Source organism: Ambystoma mexicanum, chromosome 1q (genome assembly GCF_040938575.1).
Source record: "Ambystoma mexicanum isolate Mex_15411 chromosome 1q, UKY_AmexF1_1, whole genome shotgun sequence".
NCBI classification, from domain to species: domain Eukaryota; kingdom Metazoa; phylum Chordata; class Amphibia; order Caudata; family Ambystomatidae; genus Ambystoma; species Ambystoma mexicanum.
The window spans coordinates 547,479,078-547,498,931 of NC_090922.1; positions in this window are offsets into that span (position 1 = coordinate 547,479,078).

Genomic DNA, 19,854 nt, shown 5'->3' on the forward strand with positions numbered 1-19,854 from the left:
CTAACAGTGTGATCTTGGGCACATTTTCGCTCCGGCTACTCTAAGAGTGGGCCCTGCCTAGTGACTTTTGCTCACCTGTGACTTTATTCTTCTTTAAGCCTATTGCAAGTGTTCTGGACCTTAGAGTGGTGTGTCTAACCTATTTCTGCTTTTTCTCTCCCTTTCTTGGAAACTACTAGAGTGTCATCTAACGTTAAGCACTCACCTCTGTTTTAATTAAGTGGTGTTAACCTAGAGTTGTCTAGATAGGAGAAAGGATTGAATTTACTTTCAGTATAACTGTGTTGAAGTGCTTTTACTATATTTTTGCTAGAGTGTTTTTAACTTATGTGTATTTTAAATAAATAACTATATACTTTTGAAACCAAGCTCTGGTCAGTGTTTGCTTGTGCTATTGTGTTTTGGTACATATTGTGTATACTTTACATACTGCCTAACTCTTCTTGAGAGAAGTCTGACTGCTCAGCCACAGCTACCAGGTAAATCTGGGTGGTACAGACTGCTACCAAAGGGGTTTACTGCTCTACCTGTAGTCTTAAATCTTTTGCAGTGTTCCCCAAGGGAACTGCACAGGTTTCTGCCTAACACTGGTGTACAGCGGTGGGATTTGTATTGAGTATACATTTTATTGTGCTTTAGATACCTTAGTGCAACTAACCACAAAGCTTAGCACTGAAAAAGTAAAACCTCTAACATGTCAGTTATAGAAAGCTATAGTCAAGAGTCCCTTGCAGCCAAAACTGCTGATTGTTTAAGAGTGCTCTGTAAACATAAGGATCTCCTGACTAAGGGCAAGAAAATGGAGCTGATTGAAAGATTGTTAGCTAACCAAAGTCTGGGTGATGGTTCAGAGGAGCCTACCACTCCAGCAACTGTAGATGACAGTATTGAAGTTAACATGGAGCAAAATGTTGATGTTTCTGAGGAAGAGTCAGAAGAGGAGGGTGAGGCTGTTGTAACTGTCCCCCCTAGGCCTCTGCCTGCTCTACCTGCTGTGCCTACTGGACCTTTACCAGGTCCCACATTTAGTCCTCAGTACTTTGAACTGGAGAAAATGAAGCTAGAATTGGAGTATAAGAAACTTAATGCTCAAACTGACAAAGAACTAAGGCTAAGGGAAATGGAGCTCAAGTATGACTTAGAAATGAAGAAATTATCTGTTGAGAATGTTTCTCTCTCTGGCTCCTCTAGAAGTTCCAGTCCTAAAAGACCCCGGATGCCTAAAGAATTGGTTGGTATGTATGAGCCTAAGTTGGATGTGTTGGATTGGTTGTCTCTGTTTGAATATAATCATGGGCTCCAGAACATCACAGGAAATGACTTACTCACCTGGTTGTTCTCTAGGCTTCCCCCTGTTGCAACTGATGTGGTAATGGAGATGGGGGAGGAGGATAGGAAGGACTATGAATGTGTGAAACTAGCTTTGATAGCTAGGTTTGGGAAGACCCCTTCCCAGTATCTTAAGAGGTTTAGGAGCCTCAAAAAGCATGATGGTACCCCTTGGGCTACCTGGGTGAGTGAATGTTTGAAAAACTTAGAGGGATGGATTAAGGGTTACAAGGTGAACACTTATGAAGGTATGAAGAATTTGTTTATGTTGGAGACTATTTATGATGCCTGCTCTCCTGAGCTCAGACAACACTTGGCTGATTCCAGGGAATTAGATTCCCGGAAACTAGCTAAGGCTGCTGACTTGTGGGTTGCCAACAGGGCCACTCACAAGGATTCTGGGGTAACTCAGAAGAAGGATGGGGAGAAACAGCCTAAAAAAGACTCCAAAGAGAATTCTAATAATTCCTATCCCAAAGAGGGCCCCAAACCACAAAATAACCAGGGTAAGCCCCATGGGAAACCTAGTCAGGCTACTGTACCTTCTGGCCACAAGCCAGAAGGAGGTCAGAACAAGCCACCCTTCCAGAGAGCATTTGGACAATGCTATGTCTGTCAGGGTACTGACCATATCAAAGGAGATCCCAAGTGCAAGGGTAAACCTGCAGGGATCAGCACAGTCTCCTTAGCCTTCACTCCTGAGGATGAAGTACAGATGGCTAGTGCCCACTTTGAACTCTTTGCTGAAGAACCCTTGGGTCTTCAAGCAACTGTAAACTTAGAGCCTATGGGTCTGGTTAGTCCCCAGAATAGGGTTGTGTATAACTCCCTACCTGTTAACTCTAAGGTGTATTATGTGGACAGTGTTCTTGTCAATGGCCAGGATACTCCTGCCAGGAGAGACACTGGGGCCAGCAGAACAGTAGTGGATGAAAGCTTCTTTCAACCTGAGGATGTGGCCAAAGCACCCAAAGGTCCCACTAAAATGTCTGGAGGCCCTGTCCAAATGGTTCCTATTCTACCAGCCCTCATTCAGTGTAACAACATGACAGTGAGGATCCCTGTCAGTGTTCAGACTGAGGTACCTGGGAAGGTCCTGTTGGGGAATGACCTAAGAACTCTAGGAGTAGTGTCACATACCCCCAGGCCTCCCAGTATGGAGAAGCAGAACTTAACCAAATTGGCTAGACAGGCTACCTTGAAGGACCCTTCTAAGCCTGTGGGACCCTCTACTGAGAACCCCACTACAAGCCCTGGTGTTAGTAAGTTGACCTCTAACCCAGGCACATTTCAGGATAGTATGCTAGGAACATGGGAGCCCCAACCAAGCTCCACCCTTGTTCCCCTAGTTTCCGAGTCTCTGACCCCCCCTGCTTCTGAGGAAGAGGTGGATAGACCAACTAGGCCCCTATCTGGACCTGAGAGAACTGGTAATTCTCAGTGCTGGTGGAAAACCAGAAAAGAAAAGTCTAAGGCCAAAAACCTTCGGACTGTTGGACCTTCTACTGAAGACCCCAACTCCAATCCTAATATTAGGGGGGAAACTCCTAAAATAGGTAAAGGTAGATCTAAGAGGAAGGGGAAGCAGGTACATTGCCTAACCCCAACCCCTCCAACCAAGAGGCCTAAGACCCAACCTGCTCCCACAAGAGAGGTGGTGAGGAACCTTGGAGGCCCCTCTAGATCTAAGGGAATCCTTTATAAGGACCCCTTCAAAAAGCCTAACATAGGTTCAGAAGTTGTACCAACTTCTGAGGGACTGGTCAACCAGATCCCCTATAACAAAAAGACTGATGTTCCTCAAAGGGTCTGTAGGTCCGTTAGCTTGCAAAAGAAAACCTTTGAGTTCTCCATTGAACATAGGTCAAGGTGTCACCATCAAAATGCTGATGGACTCTCTAGGATGTATATCATCGACTAGAGGTATGAGGTTCATCCAGGAGTGGATTAAATCCTCCTGTCCCTTAGTCTGGGGGGGGCGAGTGTTAGGGAGAATTCTCTGGTTAGGCTGAATTTCCCTACCTAGTGAGTCCCCCAGCAGCTTTGCTGGATTTCTGGGGTTTAATTTTTTTCTCCTGCCAAGAGTGAGACTCTTTTACCCTCACTCTTGGACATGTTGAAGTGTGTTTTCTTGGTTAAACCTTGTGTTGAATGGGCTATGGGGTCTTTTACTCCATAGGGCCTCATGTATTTTTGTGATGTGGGTCACACAGCACCCTCTGTGCCGTGACCCAGGGGTGTCCTAGGGACTCCCCAACATAGACTCCATACCCTGGGACTGACTACTGTCTCCCAGGGCATGTAAAGTCACCAAAGACTTTGCTAGTCTTGAATCCTGAACAGAACCAGTACAAACCATCATATTGTGGACGTACTGGCTGGGGCAATTCGATTGCCCCAGGGTCTGTTAGTCGAGGGGGCACGTCTCCGTCCCCCCTGATCGAGTTTTGGCTGGTGGCAGTGGAAACTACTTTTTATATTCGACCGCGAATATTTCCCTATGGGATTTCCCATTGTTTTAGGCTAACACATTTAATTATTTATTTACGGTAGCCTTAAACATACCGCCGGTTTATATATTTATTTTTATAACTCCGGTTGGGACTTTTTGCCAAAACTTGATTCTAAAATGGCGTTGGTGTTCGCCTCTGTAACTCTGACCCAAAGTGGAGCCCTTTGTTCCACTTTTGGCGGGCTTCTCCACAGAAGCCCTCCAAAGTGGTGCCACTCTGTCTGGGGTACTTAGGAGGGGTGGAGGGGGATTTAGGCACCCTGGACTGAGTTACCTTGGTAACTCAAGTCGCACTCCGTCCTGATTGGCCCAAGTGGTGAGCCGCCCGGCTCACCACTTAGCATGTTTGAGTGACAGCTAGGCTGGGTGAATGGGGGTTTGCTGCATAAAAGCAGGGCTTTGGGGACTGGGACTTCAGAAGTCGCCACAGGACCAAGAATCCGACGAGGGAAGAGCTGAGCCGACCTGCTTCGACGACACCACCCGGTGGAGCCCTGCTGAACCGTCTCACCACTTTTTCCCGACGACCGAGGAGAACTCTTAACGGAGTGGCTCCTTCCCTTGACTGGTGGGGACAACCAGTTTTCGCCTTCTTTCCGTCCTTTTGAGGTATCTCGTGGCCGCCTTGCCTGTGCCAAGCACCCCGGCATCCGGAATACCACACTTTACCCCCATACCGCGAAAGTCGGTACCAACCCTTTAACCGGAGGACTCCGCGGCTGGTTTCTTCCCGGGCAGTGCTACGACCTTTCTCTTCTGCTCTTCAGCGAGATATTCTTCTCCCCTGACCGACGTCGAGCCTTGCTGTCGCTGCCTGGAACAACTGCCCCCGCTGGAGGATCCTTTCCGCTTAAGGTACTGTGTTCCGCCTGGCTTCCCTTGCTACCGACTGTACGGGGTAGATTTAGTCCCCGGCTTTCGAACCTGGGAGTGCCTGGGACACTTTGGCTAAACTTTCTGAGCCACTCTAAACTCTTTTTGACTCTTTGCAAGACTTTGAATCTCTAACTAACAGTGTGATCTTGGGCACATTTTCGCTCCGGCTACTCTAAGAGTGGGCCCTGCCTAGTGACTTTTGCTCACCTGTGACTTTATTCTTCTTTAAGCCTATTGCAAGTGTTCTGGACCTTAGAGTGGTGTGTCTAACCTATTTCTGCTTTTTCTCTCCCTTTCTTGGAAACTACTAGAGTGTCATCTAACGTTAAGCACTCACCTCTGTTTTAATTAAGTGGTGTTAACCTAGAGTTGTCTAGATAGGAGAAAGGATTGAATTTACTTTCAGTATAACTGTGTTGAAGTGCTTTTACTATATTTTTGCTAGAGTGTTTTTAACTTATGTGTATTTTAAATAAATAACTATATACTTTTGAAACCAAGCTCTGGTCAGTGTTTGCTTGTGCTATTGTGTTTTGGTACATATTGTGTATACTTTACATACTGCCTAACTCTTCTTGAGAGAAGTCTGACTGCTCAGCCACAGCTACCAGGTAAATCTGGGTGGTACAGACTGCTACCAAAGGGGTTTACTGCTCTACCTGTAGTCTTAAATCTTTTGCAGTGTTCCCCAAGGGAACTGCACAGGTTTCTGCCTAACAATCACCACAAGCTGTTATTAGTTGGCAATGTGCAGTCTGTCAAATGTATTGAGAGAGTAGCCAAACTAATGTGGGACTGTGCCTCTGTTCCATTTGATAATAAAGAGCAAAGGAGTCAGGTGTTCACATAATTCTCCTATACATATTACAATATTATCTTAATTGTGTTGCTAAAAAGAAATTATTTATCGTGCCTAGAAACACTGGTATACAGGCACATTATAAATTACTCATATCATATCATAAACAAAGAAAATAAAAACACTTTCCAATTCAATCACTATATAACAATCATAAATGTTGAAAGTGCATAATGTAATCCACACATGGGAGCTAAAAATTCTGTGCTAAAAAGCAAGGTACTGATTTGATTAAACAAGACCAAAACACATATAACTTGCAACATGCAATTGTGCGGAGTCTGTACTTGTGCTGGATGCATCTGAATTATGCCATATCCTCATAAAAAATAAATGGACCTATATTCATATTTGATAATATCACAAGGTCCACCACATTGGATGCATGTATGAGGTTGAAACATGTCTGGGGATGCTTGTGGTCTAGTGCAGAAGGGATGTCACCAAGCAGTTGGAGCTGGACTGCCCCTTTTAGGGTGGGACCACGTCTGAGTTGCATTTGATCTTTTTCCTTTTGTAATCGCTTGGTAGGCGAAGAACAATGGTCTGCAAGGTGGCCCAGAGAAATGCAAGAGATTGAGTTTAATTGTAAACCTTCCAGCCATCACCTCTTTTGTTTTGCTGTAGTCACCCAGAGTGGAACGGGTGTGCCCAGGCGTGGGTTCTGTGCCTGCTGAGCCTAGAGACCCAAGCTACTCCTCACTGATGACGCCCAATGAGGCTGAAAGATGTCTTGGGGTGGTTGTGGTCTTGTGCAGAAGGGATGTGATCAAGCAGTTTGGGCTGGACTGCTCCTTTTTGGGGTGGGACCAAACCTGATTATCATATTGTCTTTCCCCTTTTGTAATGATTTTGCAGGTGAAGAACAATATTCTGAAGGGTTGCCCAAGGCAATGCAAGAGGTTAAGATTAATTCTAAACTTTGCAGCCATCACATATTTTGTTTTTCTGTATTCTACAACTGACACTACATGTTTCTGTGTCACTATTGTCACAAATGCTGGACATTCTTCAGGGGTGTTGCAATTATAGGTATCTGTTTTCTTCAATTTGGTCTCTTCACAGAGTAATCATCTTAAAAATTCAGCTCTCTCAAAACATTTTCAAGTGTCATGAGTTTTTGTGAAATGGTTCCTTGTCTTTCACTGCTTGAGGGATGTTATTTTTTTTAATTTTGATTTAATTGCATTGCAATTTTTACAAAAAAAGAGATTTTTAAAATCCTCCACACCAAAGAGAAACAGTTCCTTCTCCTTTTCCTTTTAACCTAATACCTAATTAGGTAGAGGTGCGTCGAAGCGAGGTAGTTCAGTTATCTCTGTTTGTGTTTTCCAAGATATAACAAGTTCAGAGACTTCAGAAAAAGAGTCACTCCGATCACACTTTGTCTGTTATTTCCGCTTGTCAGCAGAGCCCATAGGTTTTCTGAGTTGAGAGTTCCACAGTTTTCCAGTGGATCCGCGAGAAACCGACATCTTTGTTTTGCAAGGGCTTCACAATCTAGCAATAGATGCTTGGTAGTTTCCACTTGAGGGTTTTCTTTACAGAAGCGATATTTGTTCGATTGCACCTGATTTCGAATGGCTAAGATTTCATTTGGTTTTCAAATGGTTTAATCGAAATCTTAAAAATGTTCTGCTTAGCCTTTTATCAGGGAATTGTTTTAGGTACCCTCGTACCTCGTTGAGCTTCATTGGAGTCGACGGCAAGTTCGCCGTCAAAGAGTATCTTTTGGCTACATCCAGCATGTTAATCCAGTCAGCTTCAAAAAGGTTTTTTTGAGACTTTATTTGGGTTTTGCAACAGTGTTTCTACTGTTAGGTCTAGTTCTTTCCGTATTGTCAAGTTAAGCTGTTCCCAGTTGTGGAGCATCCGATTCATCCCACCTTCTGTCTCCATTCGAACAAGGTCCAGTGCTTTAGATTCCGGGGCGTTTATTACCTTTTGGTAGAACATTAGGGTTGCTCTCATTTTTATTGCCAACAAGGATGACAAACAAAGTTCTCTTCTTATGAGGGCAATCAGTGTCGACTTGGGCAACCCCAAAACGCCTCGCCTAAAGAAGCTTTCAAATTTCACCCAAATCGAATTTGGGGCTAACGGCATAGCGTCCATGCCGTATATCATAGCAGTGACTACCTTCATCTTGAAGAATCTTAAGGTGGGAATAAGGGAGAATCTGCTGTGTTTCCTGTCTACAGCCTTCGCTTGTGCCATTAGGTTTTTTAGTTTGGTCCACAGAAAATCTTGCATGGTCGCTTCCTCCTTATCGTTGCTAATCTTTATTCCTAGGTATTTGAAGGTACTGATTGTTTCTAGGGGAAGACCTCTGCAATACCATGAAAGTTTCTGAGACCTTTTTCTGGTTCTACCCATTATCAGAATTTTGTTTTTTTCTTTGTTCAGTTGTAAGTTGTTCTTCATCAGATAAGTCACCAAATTATCGAGTTGGCGTTGGAGGCCAATGGGGGTAAGATCCATCAGAATTATGTTGTCAGCATATAGGAGTCTCACTATCTTTGAGCCCCCTATCGATGGCGGAAAATGCCTGACCTCAACAGATGAATCTCCGTAGTCTGCTATGTAGGAGTTGTATAGAGTGGGCGCAAGGGGACACCCCTGCTTTACTCCTCTGGCTGTCTGGATTTTCTCTGACAGACGACCTTCTGTACTGAGACGAACCCGTACAGATGTATCCTGATGGAGGGCTTTGACAGGGTCCAAAATTGAAGGTGGGCAAGTTTTTAGTTCCAGTTTTGTCCACAGACGTTGGCTGTTGACCTGGTCAAATGCTTGGACCAGGTCTATGAAAGCCATGAAAACAGGCGGTCTTCCCTGCAGAACTTTAGCTTTCATTGTACTTAGCAACAAGATGTTTGTGGTGGTTCCTGAGTGTTTGACAAAAGCATTCTGCAAGGGATCTGCAAAATCTGCTGTCCGAAGCCAGGTTAAGAGAGCGTCCAGGGCCAAAGAGGCAAACACCTTCCCCATCACATCCAGGAGAGCAATCGGTCTATATTGTTTTGGATCATCCGTGGTGTCTAGTCAAAGGATCAACACCAAAGGGTCGACAGGTCAAAGGATCGAATTTTATTTTAAAATTATATATATTTTTTTAGGTTTTCGTTTAGGGAAAAAAAGTGTTTTTTAGCAAAAAAAAAGGGGTTGGGGGACCCCCCCCAAAAAAAAGAAATATGTGAAAAAAAAAGAAAATTCGATCCTTTGACCTGTCGACCCTTTAGATTCGATCCTTTGACTGGCAACCATCATCTGTAGCTCCTCTCTTGAAAATGGGGACGAGGATTGCTTTCTTCCAAGACAATGGAATATCCTGGGTGCTATTGCAGTTGGAAAAGATCTTGCTCATTATATTGGCCCAGAGCTCTGGATATTTTTTCAGTTCAAGATTGCAGATCCCATCAGGTACCGGAGCCCTTGAATTGTTTAATTTGGAGATTTTAGTTAAGATTGTTTCTCTGTTGGAGGAGATATTCCAGATAACTTTGTCCCTTATTATCGCACAGATGGGGTGTTTATTTGGTGTAGTTCACCCAGTATTGGGGCGTAAAGGGAGGCAAAATGTAATATCCAGCGGGCCTCTCCCACATTGTTTTGTATGTTGTCATTCATCTTATTTGAAGTCACCTTAATCATGTTCCAGAATTCCTTTGATTTGTTCCCACAAATTGCACAAACCATTTGCTCGGCGTCTAGATGGTATATTTTATGCCGATAAAGCGTTAGCCAACTCCTGTAATTACGAAGGGCCGATTCCCATCTTGCTTTGTTTTCAGGTGACAGTATTTTCTGATAGATTTTCTTAAGTCTTCTATGAAATTGTCTTTTTGCAACTAGGTCCGGATTGTAGCAGTGATGGTGACTTGCCGTTGTTTTAGTTGGTTTCTTAGTAGACATTGTAAACTTTGTCAGTAAAGGGGTGTAATCCAACTCAGCCATACTGACTACGGCAGGCTTTAACCCATCAACATATAGACGCTTGTACTGGGTGTCTATTAAGAGTAGACCCTTTTCTGAGATTTTAACAAGGTTACCCCCAGATGTCACTTCAATAGCAGGGGCATTAGAGAAGAGTTGAGGCCTAGATGCAATACTTTGCTCACACTGTATATTCTAATGATGTGATGCACTCTTTGTAAGTGAGAAAGGAAAATAACTGTGTGAACTACCTCGGAACTCTAACTATGATTATCTTGTACTAATGAACACATTCCACCTCACTCAACAGACAAATAGAGATACCTGAATTATTTGAAGTGGCAACTTCCTGGTGAACCTCTCACATTACCATTAATGTAATGGTTTAAGCTATTCCTGTGTAGCCAAACAAACAGGAAAGTCTTTATGGTGCCTAAAGTTTTTTTGATTCAGTATATTGACTGATTATAATACACAAAAAGGGATTACCTTATTTTGTATGTGGACTCTCTCTTACAATGTCTTTTATCCATTGGTAGTAGTAGCCTTGTTTTATTTAATCACTGCCACTTCCCTAGATAATGTATGAATAGTAAAGGACACCACTTGGCTGAAAGAATTATTTTGAAAATATGCTGTTTTTTGATATCTATGAAGGTGTTCAAAGCAGTCTAGTAGTTTGTTAAAACATTTTATTTTGTGCACTCAACCTAAGAATCCAAAAGTGTGCATCGCAGTGGGAACCAGAGCACAACCCCAAATGAACCAAAAAGTGAATGGAGGGACAAGAAATAATTTTCCTAAAGAAAACTAAAACTGAATACTGAATACTAATACAATGTGACTACTACCAGTGGTGTATTAGGCTTTCTGCTGCCATAGGATCAACTAAGTGCATGTGTCCAGACTTTTCCCCAACTTTACTCCACCTCTGCCAGATTCCACCCTTTGAAGAGACTCTGTCCGCCTTGGTCCAACTACACACCTTCACCACCATCTTGTCCCAGTTTGGCTCCATAATAACATAAGGGCATTTTTAAAGCAAAGGGGATTAGAAAGTTATTGCTTCCACTCTATTAATTCATGTCTGTTATCTTTTATGTTATATTAGTTGAAATTGTGTTTTCGAGTCTCTGCTGACCAGGATTTGGAAAAGGCAGTGTGTTACTGTCCTGAGCTGCCGTCAAATAGGAAATTCCAGCCGCTTGCGGGTCCATCGATGGCAATTGCTGTGGTGGCTAGTACAGCGCAACGCCCGGCGGACTACAACCCCTTTCTGGCTTTGCAGTGCGCATGCTGACGTACAGCATCACATGCTGGTACACTCACGTCAGACTCAGACCTGGAAATGAAACCTTGGATTCCGGATAGCTTCGCTTCCTATTGGTTTGCCTCCTGCATTGCCTTTTGGATTGCCTTACGGATTACCCATTGGACTGCTTTACCTTCACCCCTGGAGCTGCTTACCTGGTACCCAACCTTTGGATTGTCCTCTGTATTGCCTATTGCATTGCCTTGCCTACTCCCTTCTTTGACCTGTTTACCTGGTATTAGACCCTGGGTTATACAACCAGCCTGCACCTTGATTTCCATTTTTATTGGAAAAACCCACAGCGGATTCAGGTAGGGTTCTAGGAACTTGAGTCATTGCTGGGTTCTTTGTTCTCTTTTGTACCTGACCTTGTCCCCTTTGCTCTTCTTACAGACCTGCAGGAACCACCCGGTTCACCTCCAGGTCTTTCCCTCAATCTTATGCTCCTCCAGTTATATCACTTGGAGGAGTGCAGCATTGGGGGGGACAAACCATTGTCTTCAATTACCTGGGTCCCACGCTACTGTCCTGAGGCCAAGACCGGAACCCATCCACTGATACAGTGAGTGCACAAAAGGAACTTTTTTAGGCCAATTGCCTACCTTTGGTTAGGTGCTGTCTGTCAACTGGACACAAGTAAGAGATGGTAGGAATAAGGAGTTTTGGTTTCATTTCTAATATCTGGTTTCTGCACAGTTGCCTGCTGTTACCCCATGAGAAGCACCTTGAGTGGTCTGTAATATGAATGCTTCAGGCAACAGAACATTATGGTCTACGTGCAATTTGGTCAAATGGTAGAGATTACATATGAAATATGTTCAGGTGGTACAGGTGCATCTTAAATGTTGATTAGAACAAACTAAAACTCCTCATGGGTACAGCTGTGGTGTTAGTAGCGGGCATAGTGATGATAAGGCAAGCTACCACCTGTGCAGCCCTTGTACTGGCAAATAGATGGGCTGGAATGCCATTAAAAGATGGCAAAACCACAAGTGAAATGTGTAAACTCTGCCTTGGCATAAACACTTCACTGGAGTAAAGACAGTTGGCAAAGGTTCTTGGATCCTGTGGCTGAGCAATCTCACGGTGAAGTCATGGATAAGGGTGATCCTGAACATTCATGGGTGGGAAGCAATAGCATTCCATGTAGCTGTGCAGTGCAGGCAGCTGCTATGACACATGTAGGGGTGCATACGGTCCCCACCATTGATGTTTGTGCCATTGTCCAAAATACCCAACACCCTGTTGGGTGTCCTGACCCACGTTTAAGCTATCATGCCACAACATTTGGTGCTGTGGGCTTAGAAAATTCAAGATGGCGGAAAACCCACATGTGCGCCGAAATCCAGGAAAGCTGCGCAGTTTGTGCGCACACTAAAATGGTTGCCTCACTTGCCACTCACCAGTGCGAGAATGAAAGGCCGGGTTGCCATGAGGGAAATGGGTTGCCAAAGGAAAAACAGTAGCGCCGGTTAGCTTCAAAGCGCTTTAAAACCACCATTGGACTACCCGCACAGTAGTCTGAAACCATTGGGAATGGAAATGCTGATTGCCAAATGCAACCTAGAATTGTGGGGAATTCATTTCTTAAATCCCAAAAATGGGTGCAGTACCAGTACTCACCACTATCCAAAAGCCGGCGTTTTAAAACCACTCTGTTTCCCTGAAGGCAAGTCAAAATGCCTATTTTCAAACATTGCAATATGTGCAAAATATTTACTGAACACCAGCAGACATTTGGCAGAATGGAATTTTGTGTGCCTACAAAATCTGGGAAATGAAGATCATAAGACAAGGTTTATAACAAGACTGGCTGAGCTGTGGATTGCAGCAGTTTAAGTTGCACTGGATTTAAAGACACTAAAATCGAAAATGTTTAGATTAAAATGAGTGACCTATGTTTGGTGTCACATGCCTTTGTAACTGTTGAAATGTCATAGTTTTGCACTTAGAATCAGCATTCTAGCTGCATGTGTAAAATTGCAAGTTAAGTTAAAAAGCAACAAAAAACCTGCCAGTTAGCTGAAGGTCTGGCTTAAGGAACTTGATTTTGCTTGGCAGCTACCCCCATCAGGAGTGAAACTTGAGTCACCACTGTGTTCCCAGGCCAACCTTCCTTTTGCTGCCCACACTAAGGATATGCCATCTATCTGATAATTGAATTACCTGTGCTCTGCAGGAGAGTGAACAAAGCCCTCTTCACTCAGGCAAAGGTTTTATTACGCAGTCGTAAAATGTAGCTTCCTCTTGGCAGGAGCTGGGAGGGGCACTGCCTGTGAGAGCAAGCTGGCTTGGCAGAACTGGATTAACCAGTATTTCTACCTTGTGCTGAGAGAAAACCACACCCCTTTGTAGCCAGAATATTGTTTAGAAAAAGATTAATAACTCATGGTGCGGACATGTGAAAATTTTATAAATGATACCATAATTCTTGTGATTTTTCTGCCCACATTTTAAGAGGTTTTTCGACCCGGTGGCGTGTTCAGGGGGGTTTTAGCGGAAAAATGGATATTACTCTAACTGTATGCATGTTAAAAATCTGAAACTTCTTCAGTTAATGTCCATACTCCCTGCACACATGTATGTAAAGTTGGGTCAATGTCAGAAATTGAAAAATCAGTTAAAAAGTGAAATATGTGCCATTTCTGAATGCAAGCTCTTAGAAACAGCAGATTTGGACAGAGACATGGCTAAATTCAGCCACACCATGTATATGTAATTTCAAGCAACTGTGTAACTGTGAAATATGTCTTTTATTATCAAATATAGAATGTGTGCAATCTGACAGAGGAGTGTCCTATCTGCAAGCCATAAAATGACATCCCTCTGACTCACAGTTCATTCACCAATCAAATGATAAATGGAAGTTTGACCAATTAGAAGCTGAGAGAGAGGTAGGGTCAGTGATGCTAGAACACACCCACATTCTAAACACATAAAAGCAGACAGACAGGACAGATAGGGACCTTCAAAATCCATCTGCCGCTGGAAGCTCTGCCGGAAAAATCCATACTTTACCTCCATCAAACCTCCAGAGAGCCAAACTAGAGACTTCAATCTATCCAGAACTAAGAGACCAGACCAGAGAGAAAGCAGTGCTGTACCCAGAGAGACCCAGACCAGCAGAGAGAGCTGACCCAGATCACTGTGAAGTGCAGAGGCCAGACCAGACCAGAGTCCAGTTTAAAACCCTGACCAGATCCGTGACGAGGCCCATTTCACTCAAGAATATAGTGTGAGTACATAGTAAAACTGTGCAGAACCAATCTCTTAGTTAAAATAATATAATTCAATCTATTTAATCTAAGTAGAACTGCCTCCTAACTGTCACCTGTCATTTGTAAAGCTGTCACTTGTCATTTTCTAGTCGCAAGCTGCACTTGTCTTTTTGAACTTTAAAATTTCAAATCTGAAAAACGACCTTCACAAAATCGCTCATATCTCCGCAACCGTTTGGGCTAGAGACTTGCAGTAACTTTCATTTGGAAGCTGAGATCCTAGGCTTTTCTAGGACCCCAAAACGATAGAGATAGTCCTTGTGGTTCCTCTGTAATAGCGCTCAGCGCATCCGCAAATTTTGCCGCGATTTGCAAATTTCTTCACGTGTAAAAAGACAGCAGTTTTGCCTTCCATTTGCCAGAAATTCGTTTAACCTGCTAACTATCCCTGCATCATTGGTAGTGTGAGCCCGGACTAATATTAACTAGATACCACTCACCCTGAACCTCTGAAAGGGAATTAAAAGTATTTTAGCATATCTTCTAATTCATTGCCAGCACATATCAAAGCAATTTGGGCCTGTGTTTTCAAACTTCTGTAGTCTAAGCTTGCTGGGGTGAACTGAATTACAGTTGATTGCATTTCTGAGAACTGTGTGCTTCCTTCCATTTCCTTGCATTGCATCAAGGGGGGGAGGGGATTGCCAGAGAAAAGTGATTACATTGTATTATTGAAATCATATTGAGTATTTTCTATACTGCATTTCATTCATTCAACCTTGCATTTCCTTGAACCCTATAAAGCATTTTCTACCACATTATACTTCTGTACCTATTTACCAGTGTGCTACCTTATCCATTTCATCTCAACTCCTTAGTAATTATAAAGAAGTGTGCTAGTGCCAGATTCTCCGTTGTTGATCTTTATCATATCAGATTAAGTGTGCTATTCAATTATTAATTTATTATAAAGTGTCATATATATATCTATTGTTTAAATTATCAAATAAACCCTTTTAACTTGCAAAACAGAACTACTTCTTGGCTCAGTGGGGTCAGGGGGATTCCAAGAGAGGGGTGTTATATAGGGGTAGTCATCCAGAACGCATGAACTGGACCTAAAGATATATCAATAAGGGTTTTCATTCAGTATTCTAGACTAGGCGTTAACTTAGCTGTAGTGCTGAATTGAATCCTCTTACAAATTGGGGGCTCGAGCCGAGACGTTGGGTTAGATTTACCACTTGTGCAGCTTAATACAGTGTGCTAACTGACGGGATACATACATCCGGTCGGATCACCACGCTGCATTACGCTGTGAAGCATTCCTCAAAAGGGACACTCCAAGAAAAGTTCTGTTCTGCAAAAATAAAATACAAACTTCTGTAAGTCAGGACAGAGACCAATCTCTAGAATGACGACCTTAGTAGACATGAAAATAGCCAGAGAGCACCTCTTGCATAAGCTATTTGTGAGAGGTGAATGGACCGAACAGGGCCAGGATGTGTGGTTGCAGGCCATCACACAACAGGTCACTGAAACAGGGTCAGATACATATAGAGATCAGGGTCCCTTACATGTGGCCCTGAGTGAACTATATATGGCTCCTAAAGCCAAAGAGGAACACAATAAGATTGCCAGGATAGCAGCATACCTGTACCTATATATGGGAGACATGCAGGATAGATGTGCTGAAAGCCAAAATCTGGCAAATAGGCAACAGATGGCATTACAGAAGGCCCAATCTGACCTGGTCTCTTCTGAGCAGAGGCTGCAGAGGAGCCAGGAGTCAGAAGATGATAGTAGGCAGCACATCATTAAAATAAAGAAGGATATGGATGTGCTGCAACAGGAAAAGGTAGAACAGGATACCAGATTTCTGGCCTTGCAGAAGGAATACCAAGAAGGTTTGGACTCCCTACTGCAAAACCAGAAAAAGCTGGAGCAACAACTGGACTTCAACAGGGTATGTGCTGAGCAGGTAGTCACCCTGCAAGGCCACCTAGATAGAGTGAAGGCAGAGAGCAACAAACTAATTCTGAAAGACCTGGATACCCAGGCAGAGTTTGATCAGGAGCGCCAGAATGCTGGTGCCTTCCAAAGGCAAAGGGACGACCTGGCGGCACAGATGCAGGCTCTTAGTCAGGAAAGGGATACCTTAGGCCAGGAAGTCTGCCATTTAAAAAGAAAAATGGAAGAAAATCACCTGGCCCACCAGGGACTGGGTGACCTCCAAAAAGAACACCAGAACTTGCTAGAGCACACCAGGAGGGTGGAGGATGCTCTAGCAAGAAAGGAGCAGGCCAATAGGGACACAGCTCAGGAGGTAACCCTCCTGCAGCAAAGACTGGCCCAGTTCTCCAGGACCAACCAGGAAGCACAGAGGGAAAATGAGGCTCTCTGCCAGCACAATGAGAGGCTCCAGCAACAGGTAGCGATGCAGGAGAAACTGATAGAGTCGAGTAAGGCCTTAACAGAGGAACTGAAAGCACAAATGCAGGCTCTTGCATTGCAACAGGGAGCAGGGGCGGATAGAGATGAGGTCCGCTGGGAAAGAGAGACTCCTGACCATAACCGCAGGAGCCCTAACCCCAGGGGCCTTCATCTCCCCCAGTCCCTGGACTCTACCACCCCCATGTCCCCTGGCGCACATGAGCACAGGGCCGCAGGGATGGCAGATTACTATCCAGCTAAGAGTATGGGGCTCATAGGCCAGTACCACTCAGGAATGGAGGGGTGGGCATCCGGGTATGGGCACCCAAGTACAGTACAGTTCAATGGGGAACCCCAGGAGAGTAGGCCCATTAAGGGCATCCTGAAAACCTCTGCCCAGTTAGGTCAGTGGAGGGGGTACCCATCAAATCCTGACAGCAAGGAGGTATATGAAGACTCCTCTGAACTGCGCAGGACACAGGAGACCAGGTCCCCACATTCTGCCAGCCATTCCCAGGCTCGCAGAATCCGGGAAAACCTGGAAGATCAGACGGGAACCTCTGGGAGCAGTGCCTCTGAGTCCGAGGATGAATGGACTAGGGTTACCCGAACCAAAAAGGCCAATAAGGCAAAAAGGGCCTTGCTTAAGGACCCCTTAAAGCAGATTAAGGCGATCAGGAGCGTCATCACGCCTTACCATAAGAACGCTAAGTATTCTGTTTGGGAGCACTTAGAGTTGTTTGATCAAATGATGGAGACTTTCCATTTGAAGGGCAGCCAAAGCTGTATTCAATATGTAAAGTGGACATTCTCCCCGGAATACTCCAGTTTCTTTGCGGGGCTGGAGGACCAAAATCATTTAAGATGGTCCACATATAAGGCGGCCATCCTGAAACACTTTTCTGTTCACAGAAATCCTCAAGAGGCTCGCAAGGCAGCCTACAATTTGCAATGTGGGGAGGATCAGGCCCCACAAGAATTTGTGCAGGAGTTAAAGCGTGCTTTTGCACAGACCACAAGAAGGGTGCGCACGGATAGCAGGGAATTTATAAATACGTTTTTCCATGCCTTGCCCAAATATATCATGACCCAGCTCGTGAGGGATTTTCACGAGAAAAGATCTTTAGACTGGGTCATTGAACAGGCTACCCGGATCTATGAGGTGCAGAAACCGATAGATAGCAAAAGTAATGCCCAGAAAAACCCCAAAGCCAACAGCACCCCTGCTGCTGCCAAGGTGGCAGAGGTAAAGGTCACCCCCGTTTTGGATTTGGAGATGGGGGGCCTAAAAACCTGCCTGCACCTAATAATGCTAGGCCCAGGAGGTCCTCGGGTCAGTCACAGACAGGGAGCCAAGGAGGCAGCCCCACAAATGGGGTCCCTCGCTCTCCTGATTATGTAAGTCCCCGTTACAAGGGAAATCGACCCATCCTGGGTTATGTGTGGACTCCTCCAGCCCAAGGGGGGGGATCCAGACAAGCACCTAACCCAGGGAACTTCCCTCCAAACTTCCCACAGGAGGGCAGAAATTTACCAAACCCTGGGCAGAACTTTTTCCCCAGATATCCACCCGACTTCCAGCCCCAAAACCATCCATCCTTCTTTCCCCAATTCCCTGAGCCCAGACCACTGAATCCGGGAGAGGGGAGGCCAAGGGTGGAGGGGTACCCAAATCTTCCCAACCCGGGGTATTACCAGAGGAGGGACAGCTACCCTTCCCGGGATCAGCCCAGGGGAGAAAACAGGGCCCCGTATCAGCCTGAGCGGGTTTCCCAGTTAGAGCGCCAGGTTCAAAACATGGCGCGGGACCTGGGTCACATACTGAGGGCTCAGCAGAACCCTCAGATGGGCGTGCCGGCGCAGAACGCACCCAACTCTGGACCGGGTGCTCCAGAACAATGACGGGGGCAGCACCCCGATAACTCACCGGTTCCCAGGGAGGAGGCACAAAGGGAAGGGGGGTGTAAGGCCTTGGAGGAAGCTTCCTTCCTCACTTGTAAACAGCCCCTGGAAACCCAGGAACCGGAAACAAAATCTCTTGCCCCTGAAAGTCTGCCTCCTAAGGAGCAGAGGGGGGGTAGGAGAAACAAAAGACCCAAACAGACTCAGTTTGAGGAGGAGGTACAGATCTTCCAATTTGAGGGAGAGGGATCCTCAGAGGATCCTGGGAAAAGGATCTTCTCCTTCAGAGAGGGGGGAACTCCTCCCAAAGAAAAATGGGTCCCTAGGGATGCAAATCCAGACTGGGGAGATGTGGAGACTGAGCTACCGCCGCCCACCATCTCATCCCAGAACCAACAGCAAGAAAATCCCCTGGTTCAAACCCATACTGGGGACTGCCTCCAAAAAGGGGGGGGCGGCCCAGAACTGGAATCAGGGGAACCCACAATGGCTCTGATCTCCAGTTGCCAAATTTTTCTTTCAGATTCCCAAGACTCTCCACAGAATTCTGCCCAAAATTCTTCTCTCGCGATGTCCAAAACCAGAAAGTTAGCCCACCAGTTGTCCAAAAATGTACATTACCTGTGCCCCCTTGAGGAGAAGGAGGGAAGATATTATGCCCCGGTACAAGTACAGGGGCAGGGTACAATCTCGGCACTGGTGGACACTGGATCTCAAGCTACCCTTCTGTCCAGAAGGGCCTTTGACGAACTGAATGCAGGAAGGGGAGAGAATTACCAAATTCCTCTCACCTCTCTTCCTGGACAACTGCAGAACTTTGACGGGAAGGAAATTCCCGTCGAGGGGACGGCAGACTTGGACATTAAGATCGGGCGACACAAGTTGAAACACCCGGTCATAGTTGTGACCCCAGAGGGCACCCCTTGTTTACTAGGGAATGACCTCCTGAGAAGGTTGTCACCCCTAATAGATTGCGTAAACAAGGTCCTCTGGACCCAGACTAGCCGACCAATAAAATTAAAACAGAGTGTCAACCATGTTAGTTTAAACGGCACATGCCACATGGTTGAACAAAAATCTGACCAAGTAGAATTTCACTTCCAGAACAACCAAATTCCAGACGTGACAGTCATAGCAGTAGGACAACAGACTGGTGATGGGGGGTCCTCTCTATTTCTGAAAATCAACCTTCCTTCCAGTCTAAAGTGGTATTCCACGCTGGAAGGAAACACTCTGAAATTCTATACTAATCCACAATCAGAAACTCCCACTTCTATAGTCCAGAAAGATGTGAAATCAGCTCAGAGCCTGGCTGATATTCAGCAAATTGGAGAGCAGTTATTCATCCCTGTCCAGTTAAATGATGGGAAGGACTCTGTTCTCGCTCGAGTGTGTGTGAACAACGGTAAGAGCTTCATCAGCGAAGCCATGTTCCGCCAACTCCCAAAAGATCCAGCCATTCCCACCTTCAAACTGA